Raw genomic sequence first — 16,199 nt, forward strand, 5'->3', positions numbered from 1 at the left:
TCGCAAAATACAAAAAGAAAAATTACAAGGGGGCCCATGTTTTATTGTGCATTTCCATTCTTAGTTCAATTTTAATATTATAATCATCCTTGATTCACTGCCTTGAAACCTCTCTATACAAAGGAGAAAGGGATTGACTTATTTTAGAAAGTGTTGAGAACCTAACGGGTACACTCTACAAGTTTGCTGATACGTCATACTTTCTCTTTCTATCTCAAAATTGGAAACAGCGACAGCGGAAATTTGAAATTCAACTATCGAAACCTTTTAGTATTAAAGAAATAACTTTGATAAATGAAACGACGCGAAAACAATATTATTGGAGTAGTAGTAGGTAAACTAGGAGTTGATCCGTGGACCGAGGATGAGGCCGGAGTAGATCACATTTTATTATGTAAAGCACTACGACTTTTTCTATGATATGATAACTTCCAGCCAGCAGCTTCCTCAGTCTATGGATCGACTCCAAGTCCTCCCCCCCCTGTACGTATAAGAGAGGAACTCATAACTTTCTTTACTTAATGCCCCCAAAGTGCTAATTGCCCGAAAATCTCGAAAAAGTCAAGGCCCATCTCCTCATCTCCTAATAGCAATAATACATTTTTTGCTTCGCAAAGTTTTTCCCATAGTATTTAAAGGTTGTAATAATTGATTTTAACTTTACTCTGAGAGAAAGTATGACGTATGGGCAAACTTATATCGTACCCAAACAAACATTAAATAAGTTATAATTTATCACCACATAAGATTTGTCCTATGGATCATATTTCTATAAATAATGCTCACATTAATTCTTAAAAAAACATTTTTTCGATAAATCTATTCGGGGTTCCGATGATTCATCATTAAAAAATTCCAATAAGAATACGGAAATATGTTCATCGCAACATTTAAGCCGAATTGCGTAGAATGCAGTGTGTTATATTAATAAATAAGTAATTTAAAATATACTAAAGGTTTTTTTTTATTATTATTAGTCTACTGATTTTTGAAATTTGATCTCATACTATTTCATAGAACGGATTTTTTTACAAATTAAAAAATCCATTTTTCTCCTTTTTTGTTTATATTGGTTGTGACATTGGACCTTATCCATGTTTTATCTCTCAACCTTTGCATAAAAAAAAGAATTGAACAAAATCATTTTGTAGTTATCCAATTCTTCCAAAACCAAGCTCATAAACGGAGTGACGAAAATCCTCTGTTAGTTTGAGTTGACGTGGGCATGCAATTTCCATCTTCTCTAAGATGTCCCTTGTTATTATACCATAGATGACGTTATTTATTTTTCCTAGTAATTTATGTCATTTTTTCTTCCTTTTGAATACAGAGTGTAACTTGGGAATTTTTAGCCCATGTGTCATCTATACACTCCTTATTTCTTTTCCCTTTATTTGACCAACCTAAGGCAAATTTTTTAGTTTTATATTGGTTGAACAATTATTAAATAAATCATATAATTGAATTAAAACAATCGTATAATAATTTTTAAAGGAACCTTATTTATTATTAATTTCAAATAAATAGATGAACCCAAAAATAATATAAAAATTACTAAGGAAATTCAATTATCTCATTCATTTTATATCTACTCTACTTTAAAACTATACTTGGTCAAAAAAAGTAACAGAAAAAAAAGAGAGCCTGTGTTCCATATGTACTGTAAAGTGATGCCATGGATGTCTCCAGAACCTCGACAACAGACAAGAAAACTCACGCTCCAAGGACTGGCTTAAAAGTAGTTCACGAATATGTTCTTTTTTTAACAAAAATAAAGTAATACGGTTTTTCAGTATGAGTTAAAATATATAAATATTTATTCATAATAGGATAATTAATAAGAATTCAAGACTAAATAAGCTACAATATATCACCAATATAATATACTTTAATTATTTCAAAAATAGATATACACACCAGAAAAGTTAATGTTCATAACTTAAATATTACATATCAGATTGAACTTTGTCAACCTTTCTAGATTTGAGTTTCCTTTCAGATGATCTTTTTCTGCCTTCTAGTCGGATGTTGTTATTGAGTTGAGAAACCAAATGTATGGCCATCACGTTGAAGAGGCTTTGTAGAATCTGGCCAAGAATGCTTGCCCATTTGTGACCTTGATCACACACAATATCAACTATTGATTTGATTGTAGTTTCTGAGCTCTTTCTTGACTCTTTATGGGGGATTCCTTTGATGTGAGCAAAGTTAAGGTATAATGATGATTTAACTCCTGAACAGTTCAGGGGAATGCTGAAGTATTCATGCCCTTGAAGCAGTTATAAATATGTTAACAATTGTGTACACGGTCGAATATGAGATGAACTTTTCTATTGATATTGTGTGGATGAGTAATTGAAGTCTGAAGCTTACCACCACAAAGAAAATAAGTAATACGGCCACCACGGTAAGTCTGATTTGATAGCAGGTTTTTATAATAAGAGTATATTTGTGGTAGAGGAATTCTTCGTTCAATTTGGCAACTGGGATAAGTAATGCCAGATCCCTGATGTTTCCTCCAACGGATTTGATCATATATCTAAGTACCGTTTTAGTTGTTTGGTTGTTCTCGGAGCCAAAGAACTTACTTCTAACAAACTCAACTCTTTCTGCGGAGTAGACCTCATCTTATAAGTTTGACATTATGCTCTCTACTGCTAAGGTATTTGACCCTTGTTCCAAGATATTTAACTATAGATGACGGTAGTCCATTTTTTACAGTAACTGTGGTGGATAGAGTTCAAAGATTCTCAGGACATGGAACTATAAGGTAATTCGAATTAAAGATTTGATCATAGATGGCTGCACTAACATTTTGCCACAGACGACAAACAGAGAAGAGACAAGGTGAAAATCTCCTTCTATTGGGTTTCTTGAAGAGAAATGGCATCTGTTCTATAATGAAAGACAACTTTGAAGAATGAATTGGCTCCAGGTCTGGGGATAAAAGTAGTTTGTTCAATAACCCCACGATGATTTCATAAGTATCTTCATTATTCAAGAACTCTTTTAATCCTAATTGCGTAGCAATGTTAATTACTTCAGTTACTGATTTGATGACATTAGCCTTTGTGGTAAGACTGAACTATTGCTTAGAGTATGATGCCTATGAAAAATTCGAAAGGTATGTTCTTCTTGGATTTTCAGGCTAGCCCTAATATCAAGGCCTTACCTTCGGTCGCTTCCAGCTTAATAAGGTCCAATTTGGGGGATTTAATTAGTATACATTTCGACTGTAATGTTTCAACTAACAATTTGTCATAAAAACGGTTAGCGCCTATTCTCCCCCAAACATTTTGAGCTCCAAGGCTTCCTGACGCTTGTTTTCGAGCTAGTGGATGCCTAGTTGGGTCTAGGAAAAGGTGGAGGAAAAGAGAGGTTGAGAGGATGGGTTGGCCACACTGAAGGCAATATCCTTTTTCAGTCTCCTCAACAGTTAAGTAACTCAATTAAGTACATATGTCAATCCTTGAATTAGTTTTATATTTTCCTTTTTAAATAACTTTGCCTTTTATCCAAAGCTAGAACCTGTTTTTGAGCTTATGTAGCTGAGAGCCCTACCTTAGTTCCAGTTGCCGATTAAGTCGACGGCCACTACCTGGCTTTAGTCTACTGGATGGGTAATATAATCCGGTTTCCTTAAATGGAAGCTGTACAAATTCTTAGTAATGGTATATATCTTTTAATTCAGTTTGACATCCACTTTCTGTCTTTGAACGGCCCTCTCCCATTTGGATTCAAGTTCCAGATTAGGAGGCACATTGAATGAAACTAGGAAAACTATGATATAGGATCTTATTATTCTTGGGATGCCGTCATGACCTTGAAGGTACCCCAAATAAGTGTGGTATCTTTCACTACTGAAAACACTGACTAATCCATTTTAAAAATAAACAGTGTCTTGGAGGTGGTGCGATTTTTTATTCATCTCCATGTAGTCCAGATAGCTCAAGATGTTCATGGTGATCCATACAATATGTATAGCCCGTATATAAAAATAAAGAAACAGAAAATTTATGTGATCCCCCTTTACAATTTGTTTAATGTTGTGGAGGAGTGTAGCTAAGCTGTAATCACGTTTAATTTGATCAGCTGCAAGCAGCCGTAAGAGGAAAGAAATAAACATAAATCCAACTCCTTATTTTATAGCAAGAACTAGTGTTGTGTCGGGCCTTATTTATTCGGTCCAATCCAGTCTTAGGACCGGTCCTATAGGTCCTTACGACTGTCAGACCTTGTGACTGGTCTTTAAATGTCGGTACTTTGATTTTTTTAAGATAAAAATATCGATGGTTTATTAAGCCAAATAAAATATAAAAATATGTATTGCAATTATTGCGCATATCTTGCAAAAAATATCATATTTTTCATTATAATACAATATAAAACGAACATATTATATTGTTAGATAGTTATATAATTTATTTTATTATATAACTGAATAATTAAAAAGAGGAAAAACGCCCTTATTGACGTCACGAGAGATCGATTTTACCTTTTTTAAGGACTGAAAAGTGTGACTGGACTGGATGAGACTGGAAGGACGGATCCTCGGTCATCAGCCCTAAATAAGGACCGACGTAACACTAGCAAGGGCATATAGGTTGGAATTAGTCCGGTTTCGATCTTCAATTCTACTCCGAGTCCAAAAAAGATTTACTCTTGTAACTCCCGTTACAAGTGTAAATCTCTTCGTGTTTTATGAGTAGTGATGGAAATCTTGTTTAAAAAAAGGGGAACCGAAAATACATATGGTAACTAGGACAATTTGTTGTAATAGAGCAGCTTTTACTTTTCACTATCTCAACTACAATTAGTTGTGAGAAAGAAGGAGGGTGAAAAGGAAATAAAAACGAAATTCGCAAGAATTATTCTAAGAGTCGATCCTCAATTCTAACATGAGTCTAACAAGTACATACACTTAATGCTCCCCAAAAATACCTCTGTCTTTTATGAGCAGAGAAGAATGTTCAATCAAGTTTGGAGTATAATTGAATCTAGTCAGAAAGGAAGTTCAATACTCATGAGTAAGGGTGATAATTTTGGTAAGAATAGAAAAGCGTGCGAGGAGAAAAGAAGAATTACTTATGGCATCATTGATTAAATAATATACATCTTCTTCTATCAATCATGAACGTTATCATTCCCGCCTGTATTATTCAATATTAATATAATATGAGATGGTGATAGTCGATAGAGAACTGAATAAAATCCCCAAAATGACGTCGCCTTCTGTCTGGATTTATGAAAATGGAGGCCCAGGAATTTGGAAAATACTTACCGGATGAGAAACAGATGGTTTGTCGGATTTGTCGATATAAATGTGCCTTTAGTCCCCTGTCTAGAATTACACGCCACTCATTATCCTCATCTCATAACAAGAGTGTGGATATTCATCTATAAAATCAATTTAACGATGAATACATCAAGTCAGACTTTAACTCTGATCTCACAACGATGCTTATTGCATGTAATATAACCTTATCCATTGCTAATCATCTACGTTCAAAAAATTTATGGAGAAATACAAGGGTAAACATATCCCTTCCCGAGGAACCATCATTAAATTAATGGAGGATGTTGTTACTGATGTCATTTATAGAAATACATATAAAAATGTTTTGAGTCATCCACACCAAATGATGATCAAGTTATCAGTAAAAAGTATTTACAAATATCGAAATGGAACTCTGAATTTTGTACTATCTCACAGTAAGTATTCAATTTTTTTTTAAATCTAACCATAAAATATGATTCTATTTTAGCTAAACATATCAAGAATTATGATACACAACTCAGTAAAGGGCAAAAACAACTGCTTAAATGGTCACAACAACGGGGGTAGTAGCTTTGGATGGTTTGCAACTAGTTTGTCTGAGACTACTTACTTCGCTTTAAGACTTGGGTATGATAATTAGGTTTTATTTTAAACAATGATACCATATGTCTTTTTTCCCCCCCTCCTCCTCGCACGCGTTTTTCTCAACAATATTATCAACTATACTCATGAGTTAAATAATAATGACAACAACAAAGGAAAAGAAAATTTAATCCTCAGATTACCAATTCCGAAAAAATGGGCCACACGATTTACATCACTGAATACGTATATTTTATTACTTGGACCTTGCATGTGGGTGAGTGTGAGGATAATTGGTACTATTAATGGAAGTTTATTTTTAAAAATCAGCTGCCTATTATGTTTTCATTTTGGCAGATAGGGTATAATCTATTTCTAGAAATGATAACCTTCTATATTTCAAATAACACAGTTGGGGAACGGGAAACTATAGAATGTTTATGAGAGGGAGATGTTGCCACATCAATGATTTGGCAAAGGATGAACACCATCCAAAAAATAAAAACAAAAAACACACAGTAAAACAACCGTTTTTCCTTTTCTAATCTCAAAACAGTCATACTTTTTGCTCAGCCTAACTTATTTCTTAGATATTCTGTCATCAAGAATGGAATAATATTGACCACATTTTTGAAAAATAATAAATCCTCTTCAAATTACCAACAAGATAAAGCGCTCCCACTTTCTAGGACATGTTTTATACACATCTATTCATCTATAAAGTATTCTTTGTATTCTTATATACAATTATCAAGGGAGGCTATAAATTAATCGTAATTTAAATTATTAAATAACTACTCAATTTCCCAAACATAAATTATAATTTAACAAAATTGTGTATACTAAGTTAAATACTAAAAAATAAAAATTAAAAAAAATATTATTAGGATCTACTCCATGTTATCTAAAATAACAAATATGAGTATGACCTTTGGAACATTTATGGTGTATCATTTTGATAGAATCAATTTCATTGACAATGTTACGAAATGATACAAAACAGTAGACTCTCATTAAAATTATAATTAGACAAAAAATAGTTTAAATCGCAGATTTTAAGCATTAAATGTTCTTCATATATAAACATGTACGTAAATAATATATAGAAGGTGATTCAACATCAAAACAATCTTGAAAAAATAAAGAACATTAGAAATTACACATTAATGTTTACTCAATATGCGTAGAGAGAGTGAGGACTCAAAACTTGCAGAAGTATGACTTAATTTTAAAAAAAACGTGATATGTATGGAATCAGGAAAAGACAACTTATAAAGCAATTTGTCAGTTGTTTAATTACTATATTTACTATACCTTTTATTCAATATAACCTCCTTCACAATCAAAACAGTCTAAACACACGCTAGCGAACAGATAGACAGCTCTTAACGATGAAGGCCGTGCCCATGACTAGTGTTGTGTTAGTCATTACTTAGGACTAAATACTGCAGGGTGGTTTTTTTTTGGTCAGTCCTAAAACATATAAAGTTCGCTCCTTGATGACGTTTATCAACTTTCTTTTTATAATCAGTTCTAGTACTGACAATCAGAAGGATCGATAGTCTTAAGGACTTGTGCCAAGGACTGATTGGAATGGAGGGAATGAATAAGGACTGATACAACACTATCCATGGCGTACAACCATGTCGTCATGATAGCAACTCGGAGCGAATACAAATTTGGATGAGAGGTGGGGGTAACCTTTCGGCCAGATTGGTATATATCTTCCTTTTTGACATTCGTTAAAATCGAGGAAGTGGAGTGATTTTCAAAAAATAGACGACAAAGAATTTCGTATGTCAGACCTCAGAGAACTATAAAAAATCCAAATAAATATTATGGGGGCTCTGCGCACCTTTGATTAGATGAGTTCAAAATTGGTTTCAGGAGTAGCCATATGGTATAAGTGACGTTGAACGTTCTGGACGTCCTATTGAGTTGACTACTCCTGAAATCATTCATAAAATCCATAATATGGTGATGCTGACATATTTCAGCTACATATTTATCATCGTTATTCGACCGTTTGAAAATTGAGCAGGAAGAAAAATCGCCCAGGATTGGCCCACAAAAAAGTCATTTTGCATCACGACAAAGTACCACCTCGCACGCACTTAAACAGTTGTGGTTGCAAAAATTAATAGATAAGGGTTCCAACTCGCTCCAAACCCCCCTATTCTCCAGACATGGCTCTCACAGACGATTATTTGTTCCTCAATTGGAAGAAATGGCAATGGGGAAAAAGAATTCTACTTACACGACAAGGTGATTGCAGAAACGAATAGCTATTTTTCGAACTTGAACAAATCCTATTATGTGGAAGTCATCAACAAACTAAAGCAGCGTTGTACGAAGTAAATAAGCCTAAACGGAATCTAAGTCTATGTATTTAATATTTTGAAGAAAAGAAAATCAAAAAAATATTATATTTGAAATATAAAATTTGAATTTTTTTCCGTAAAATTTAATTTTTTATGAACACGTGAGTTTAAAAATTTTTTCCCACAAAATTTAATTTTTTGAGAATGTCTGTGGATTTTTTTCGCAAAAATTTAATCTTCTGTGAAAAATGAAAGATTTTTGAAATTTTTTTTTTTTTTTTTTTTTAATTTTTACTTATACATGAATTTTTTTTTAATTTAATTTTTTGAGAATAGTTGACAATTTTCGATAATTTTTTTCTAAAACATATATTTTTTGGAAAATAGCTTTAAATTTTTGAAATTTTTTTGGAAAAAATTTAATATTTAATTTAATTTTTCAATTTTTTTTCCAAAAAATTTAATTAACTGAAAATAGCTTTGGATTCTTGAAATTAAAAATTTAATTTTTCCTGAATACCTTTGTATTTTTATATTTTTTTCCCAAAAATTTAGTTTTGAGAATAGCTTTGGATGTGGGAATTATTTTCGTTTAAATTTATCATTTTAAATTTCTTTTTCTAAAAAGTTACTATTTGATATTTAATATGCCCTTCCGGATAAAATGTATCAATTTATAAATATGTTATTGTAACAATTAATTTTTAAAACTTCAAATGCAATTTGCAACTCCTTGCAAGAATTAATTATAATTACTTATTAATAGAAATGAAGAATAATTAGTCGAAAAAGATAAATGTAATCCGGATTTGAGAAATAGGATTCAAGTTTAATTTTATATTCATAGGTAAATTGTTAATTCTTTTGACAACCTCTGGATAGTTTAATTTAATTATGTCATTCTATGATGTTCCTTAAATAAAATATTAAATAAACAAGTCAAAATGTGTTTTGAATGTAAATTGCATTTAATGAGGAATCACCTAAAAAGTAATGATCCACGTAGAAAAGTTCTCTTCGGAATGAATAATATTAAGGGTGATCATCATTGCATTGCCATCTTTATTTCTTCGATGGTTAAAAATATACATATAATGATTTTTGAAGATTTGACTATCATGGTCATAAATTTAAGCCCAACTGAACTAAAAGATTTATGACATCATACATTCCTAGAATAAATCTTAAGTCAATTTATTGCAACCGGTCTTAAAGTAAAAAAAAAGTCATTTTAATTTTTTAATATAGTAAAACCTGGTCTAACGACCACCTGGCTTAAGCGTCTCATTACACTGAGCGGCCGTGTAATGTTTTTCACTTTTGAATTGTTACAAAAAAGGAAACTTTGTGGAAGAGGTCATCTGCACTTTGCAGTTGCTTTTTCAATTGACCTTGCCAGACCGCTTAATACAGACTTGACTGTATTTTTAACAGATGAAACAAATACTAAAAAATATATAATTTTTGATTCATAGCATCACCATATTTGGAATAGTACAGTTAGCTTTAAAATTGACAGTTTCGACACTAAAAACTCTTCGTATTTTTCAAATTAAATAACTTAAGAGGCTGCAACCTTAGCCAATTTCAGTTTCTTGATTTACCTTAGATCCAAAGCTATAACCAAGTAGCGAAACGAGGCCCCACGTAATCAATAATTATAAACATATCTTGGTACACAGAAACTGTACTGTTTAGTTATTAGGAGATATTATTAGGAGTTATGCTGTTATTTAATAAATTTAGCGAGACAAGACTTAGCTCCGGAGTGCAAGTCAAGTCTGGAGTCCAAGTTCCCATATCTGACGATAATTGCCCATTTTGTCTTAAATTATTTATGATTATACCATTAATTATTATTGTAATGTATTTCGTATTTCCTTCCTCCTTGTTCTTCTTGATTCCATTTTTAATAATCCTTACTCCTCTTTCAGCTTGCACATTGGACTGCGGATGATATGGGGGTAGCCCATTCCTTCTCTCCCCATACCCATAATTGAAAACTCATTTTCTCTTATGTGGGATATTTAAAAAAGGAAAAATCAAGGAATATTATTATATCCGCAATTTTTAAAATGACTTAAATATTATAATTATTTCATAATATTAAAATCTTAAGTAGTATTTTGTTTGATACTATATTGTACATTAAATATTGTTTTGTAATATTTAATTGAAATTGTAGTTACACAGTAGTATTTGTGTTTGATAGCCAAAATTTCTTCATAGAATAATAAAATAGTCAATATATATATTAAATAAAAGACGAGGGATCAACAAGAAATTGTATTCCTGTTCATTTGGAACAGGAGTATAGAATAACTTTGTTCATTTATCAAAAATAATACATTATGAAATAGTCATGACGTATCCTGCGAGAAGAGGGAATCGACAGTTGACAACAAATCACACAAGGTTAATAGAAATACAAAGTTAACCCATAACGCCTGTACAACTGATTTTTGACTTCCACCGCGCTTTTAATATTGACGTCATAGTAGATGAGAAGTTGCGTGTTCCGTCAAACTGTTTTTCTTTCTGAGCAGTGGGTAAGATACATTAAATAGAAAATTCTAGCAATAGTGACGTCATAGACTATGAGTTGTTGCGTGTTTTGTCAAAATCTGCCTGTCTTGTCCAGCAGTCGGTATGATACATCAAATTGAAAATTCTAGCAAGCCCGATTACTTGATGAACCTTGTATTTCTATTAACATTGAAATGACATATAGTATTTTTGTGTTAGCAAGGTAATGCCGAGCCCTCTTCATTATAATATCCCAGTTTACCTCAGTAAGAAAAATAACTGAGTGACGTCATATGAATAGCAACATCTTGCGCTAAAAAAATGAAAAGCTGTACCATTGTTTCTTCTCAAGCTAACGGTCCCGTTTCGTTATTTTGTTTTAATGCTTTACTTGGGTCAAAAGTTTAATGTGGGAGGGGGGAGGGTATATACACAAAATTGGTACACTCTAATGGTCATTACACAAGCTGCTGATTTACCCGCGATTCACTTGTCCAGCGTTTTGATTGAATGAAAAAAAAAAATATTATCATCATGATGATTCAAATATTTAAAGCCGATTATATTGCATATTATAACAATTTTGAAACATAAGGCTTACAATATTGTACATACTAAGGGTTCTCATTTCCCGGAAATTCTCCTTTAATGAGATCCCGGACAACAAATTTTCAAATTTGAAACACTGTGAAATTTGAGTATTTCTTTTTATAATTTTAGGAGAAAGGATTCTTTTTTGGAATTTCGTAACACGATCCGACCCTAAACAAAAAAGTGACAAACAAGCTATTATTGATGTGCCTGACGAGGTTATTAGACGCCAACTACCAAAAGATAATCCAAAATGACCGAGCAAATGAAAGAAAATTACTGGATGATTAAGATATCATAATATGTATATTCTAATCACAAACGAATATCATACTTACTGTTGTAAATCCTCTAAATTTCTTAGCTAGTCTCTTTTTTATTATTATTCAACTCTTGAGAATGAACTTTTTTTCCTACGACATTCAGTTATATTCAAACCCTGATTCAACATTCCTGTGTGCTCGTAAAACAGGGAACATTAGCCTGAGGATTCGTTACGGAGTAATAATTGTATGCTCTCGTTGAACTTCGGGTAGAATTGGGGATCGACATCTGAGTTATTCTAGCTAATGTCCTTGTTTATATCCTTTTCTCCTTCCTTTCTTGTCAGAGCTGATTGTATATGATTTAATGAAACGGCATATGCATTATTATTTCTCTCCTCCAATACAGTCCTCAATTTTGACAGGGTTACCATGTTGATTTTCGGTTTTTTTAACATACTAATTCTATACAAGATTTTAATCACTAATTATATATATATTGGTCATCATATTATTTGTAAGGAGATATTTTGGCAATCTTATAATATTCCTCAGCAAAGATGGGTGAGGGATTCTTATTTTAGAGAGAGATGTTAACATATAAAGACTTATTAAATTATGAACAAAAAATATGAAAGAGCACACATCAATAGTTTTGAATGTTCTAATCGATATACTTATTTTTTTCTTTGCACACATAATCCTGTATTTTCCAGTAAATACCCACATGGGTAAACTCCCGAGTAATCCCGGGAAAACGGGATCCCGGGATCTATGTATAAACACTCATCCATATTTAGCCTTTTTCTCTCCAAATATGTATGTTATTCATCGTTGTAGACTTTTCGAAGCTCAAATTACTATTCTATAGGCGTTTAATGAGTAGTAATTTTTTATTTAAAAAAAAAAAAATCATGACACACTTCTTGTTTTAAAACGAATAGAAAGAGAAAGAGATGAATGTTCAATGATTAAATCTTTTTAAGTTATTGTATAGATTTACATTCATTGAAGATAAATATGTGTACTTTAACAACCATCAAGTTAAAAAGAGCCTATTTATAAACTAAAGGATTGAGCTCTATTGACTCTCTGAATTGTATTGAATACAAAAGTTAAATATATTGAGACACCTCTTTGAATATCCGTTATGGGAGGTTTTTCGAAAGAATGATAGCGCAATAAAGATATTCGTTATTAACATCAACTTATCCATAGCAAAAAGACCACGTTAGTTAGACTTTAAAAAAAAGAGGAAAATACAATTGATTTTGCTACCTTTAAATGCTGATATCTCTTCAATTAATGAGCCAAAAATTAAATTTTTTAGTCAAAAATCCAGAGGTGTTCACAAAAAATGAATATTTTTTGAAAAAAATTTCTAAATTAAATTTCAAATATTAAATTCCACCGAGAAATTTTTTACAAATCCATATTTATTCACAGAAAATTAAATTTTCGGAAAAAAAAATTGTAAAATTTATTTTTATTTCAAATATTAAATTTTGTAGTAAGTATCAAAAACTCCTTGATTTTTTAATTTTTTTTTTTTTTTTTGGTACGAGGGGATAGAGTCTCTTCAGTCCTCCCCTGTAGACACCCCTGAGTAGTGTATATATATTATTTTTTTACGGAGCTGCAGAGATTCAATTCACAAAGACGGTACAGAGATGTGCTGTAGTTATGCGCTTAATTATTAATCAAGTACAAATCAGCATACGTGACATCTGAAATACAGTTGGGCTGGCAATGTTTCATCCAGTAAACCATGAAGAAACTTGAAGATTCGAAGAACTCCCAGAGGACTATTTCGGTGTAGCAGAAGTCACAGGAAGAATCCAGCAGGTCAGGAACACGGAGTTGATCAATTGTCTCAATTGGAAAATAACTTGAAGAAGTCAGTGACAATACAGTTACAGCATGTGTTAACGAGGATCTCAAATATGAATCTTACAAGATGCAAACTAACCACATCTTGACACCCCCCCAGCAGCCTCAGGACCTGAGGGACACACCTACAGATATTCCTACACAACTAAGGTAAGTCTGGTGGCTGCCATCAAGGAACACTTCGCGTTTATGACCAGGGAGCTCGTCATCAAGGACTACTCGCGTGTCAGAGCCCGTATTGAGGCCCTGATCAATGAGGAGGGTTATTGTATCGAGTAAACCTATAAAACATAGCCTATAATGATTTTTTTATTTATTTGAAATAAAAATATTAAAAAGATAAAATACATTTGCTCTATTAAATACAAAATAAAGACACGGCTTGTATAATTGTTGAAAAAAAATATATATTGTTGGGAACTAATTACAGAAAGAGTTATTATCATATCAACCAAAGGACGTTCAGAACACTGATAAATGGAAAAGGAGTAGATAAAATGACCTCTGACATCGATATAAATATCATCAAGCTATTTTCTTAGTTGCATTTATTATTGACTTGACTTCTTGCCAGAAGTTGGAAAAGTACTTAACTTGCAAGTCCAAGTTAAGTAACAAGTCTTTGCTCATAAGTACAAGTCCTTAAATATTTTAATGAGTATTCATTATACTTTTAATATTTTCACAAAATTGACGAAATATAGATTAAATAATATTATTATTTAGGGAGCTTATTTATTTTGTAAGTCTCTCAATCACTTTGTTAACAACAATCATGCAAGTGGCCTAGAATTGGCAAATTACCAACTGATTTTTGGCCTTTTTTTGTTTCTTTTTGGATTAAAGATTAGTGGGGGGGGGATGGGGGATGATGTATCGTGAGTGTAATATTGGCCAAAAACATTTCTGGTCAAGAACAATTTGCCAAACAGACATTTCGCTAAGAACCATTTGGGACATTTGGCAAAGACATTTAATACATTGATATAAGCTATACCATTTTTGAATTCAATATAGTTTGAGTGGTTACACCACAGCCAACCCCCTCTTCTTCTGACACATCTTGGATCATAAAGGAGTGGAAATTATTGTTCTTGCCTGATATTGTGCTTGTTCGTTCATTCCTGAGTATTTTCCAATATGAATAATCCATCATGTAAAATGATAAATAATTGTTAATATACAAAGGTAAAAGACCAGTGTGGAAGGGGCATGTTTAAAAAAAAAACCAAAAATCAACTTGGTAACCGTAAAAATATGGAAAATGCTTTGGAGGAGAGAAAGAACACTACTCAAAATACTTGAACTAGATTCAAACATACTTCTGCGTTGTGTTGGTATAATTATCATTAATGATTATAATTTAAAAAAAGATATTTTTCTGCAAAATAACAATAGTTATTTTAGCTATATTACCTATTGAACAATACCTATTTATCAAACTATTATTTTAAACTGAATTGAAATATGCAATAGGATATATCCATACATTAACAAATTATTTTTTCGTTCCAAATGTTTCTTCGGCGATATGCCGTTTTGGCAGAATGTACCTTTGGCAAAAACGTTTTCAGCCAATAATCTTAGAGCCCTGATGTATGTCCTATTTTTACTAAGCATACCATAAATTGAACTCGATTACAGTGTCTATTACCTATTCCATAACGCTGTTCACTCTAAACTATGACTCATTTTTGTTTTTTATTGAAATTTTATTAGGACCTTTTATAATTTTTTTATGGAGTAATCCAATAGCGTAAGGTATATGTATGCATATGGCCTTGTTCTACCATAAGAAGTTACTTTCAATATATTATAAATATATAAAAAAATATGGTTATGAAACAACTTAAACCACTTATTATTAAGGGAAGAAACCCAATTGTGCTTATTAATCAAAACAACCGAATCCGACATCAAATCATAGCTTGGAAGAACGATCACCTTTTTACTTTTAAAGGTTTATAGCAGCTCCCTAACACAAAACTATGCAGTGTCATCTATATATGTGTTTGCTTCTTTTCAACCAATTAGTGTTCTAAACGTTGATCGGTAAAATTAGATTTTGGTTTTTTATGCTGATATCGTTCTTTACAATTATTGAATAACAACTTTGGATAAATTGTATAAGTTTCCCACACGTCGTCATACTTTCTCTTTCTATCTCGAAATTGGAGGAAGCGACAGAGGATTGTTGCAAATTACTTTGCTAGTTGGAACGAAGCGATGTTTCCTACAACGAAAAATGCATTATCTAAGTAGAAGAACAGAAATTCGACTCAATCAATCACAATTGCTCCAATAAATTTCTCCGTAGGACTAGACAATCATTGGAGTTTGATTTGTATATTTATAGTAATTTTCTGTTTCAGGAGTTAAAGGATTTCATCAAATAGAAGTACTTTCGATAATACCTATTACGTTCATTCTGTAATTAAACTGTAATGCTTCATAGTAGGTTTTAAAAAAACCGTACTGCTTTACTTAATGAGATGTGATTACCTCCTCCGGCCTCTTCTCTCAGGTCAGGTATGGAATTCGACCCTTTCCCAATCCTTAAATACACCATTAGAGACAAAGTCACAACTTACTCCACATAATGTGTCCTTTCATTTGCTTTTAAGATCCTCCAAAGTGCTAGCTGTCTGAATATCTCGAAAAAGTAAAGATACCTCTCTCCCAATCCAATAATATATTCTAGGCCAAGGATGTCCAACCTATTAATATAATGGGCTGCATAGCCACTTG

The sequence above is a fragment of the Lepeophtheirus salmonis genome, chromosome 6 (genome assembly GCF_016086655.4).
Source record: "Lepeophtheirus salmonis chromosome 6, UVic_Lsal_1.4, whole genome shotgun sequence".
NCBI lineage: Eukaryota > Metazoa > Arthropoda > Copepoda > Siphonostomatoida > Caligidae > Lepeophtheirus > Lepeophtheirus salmonis.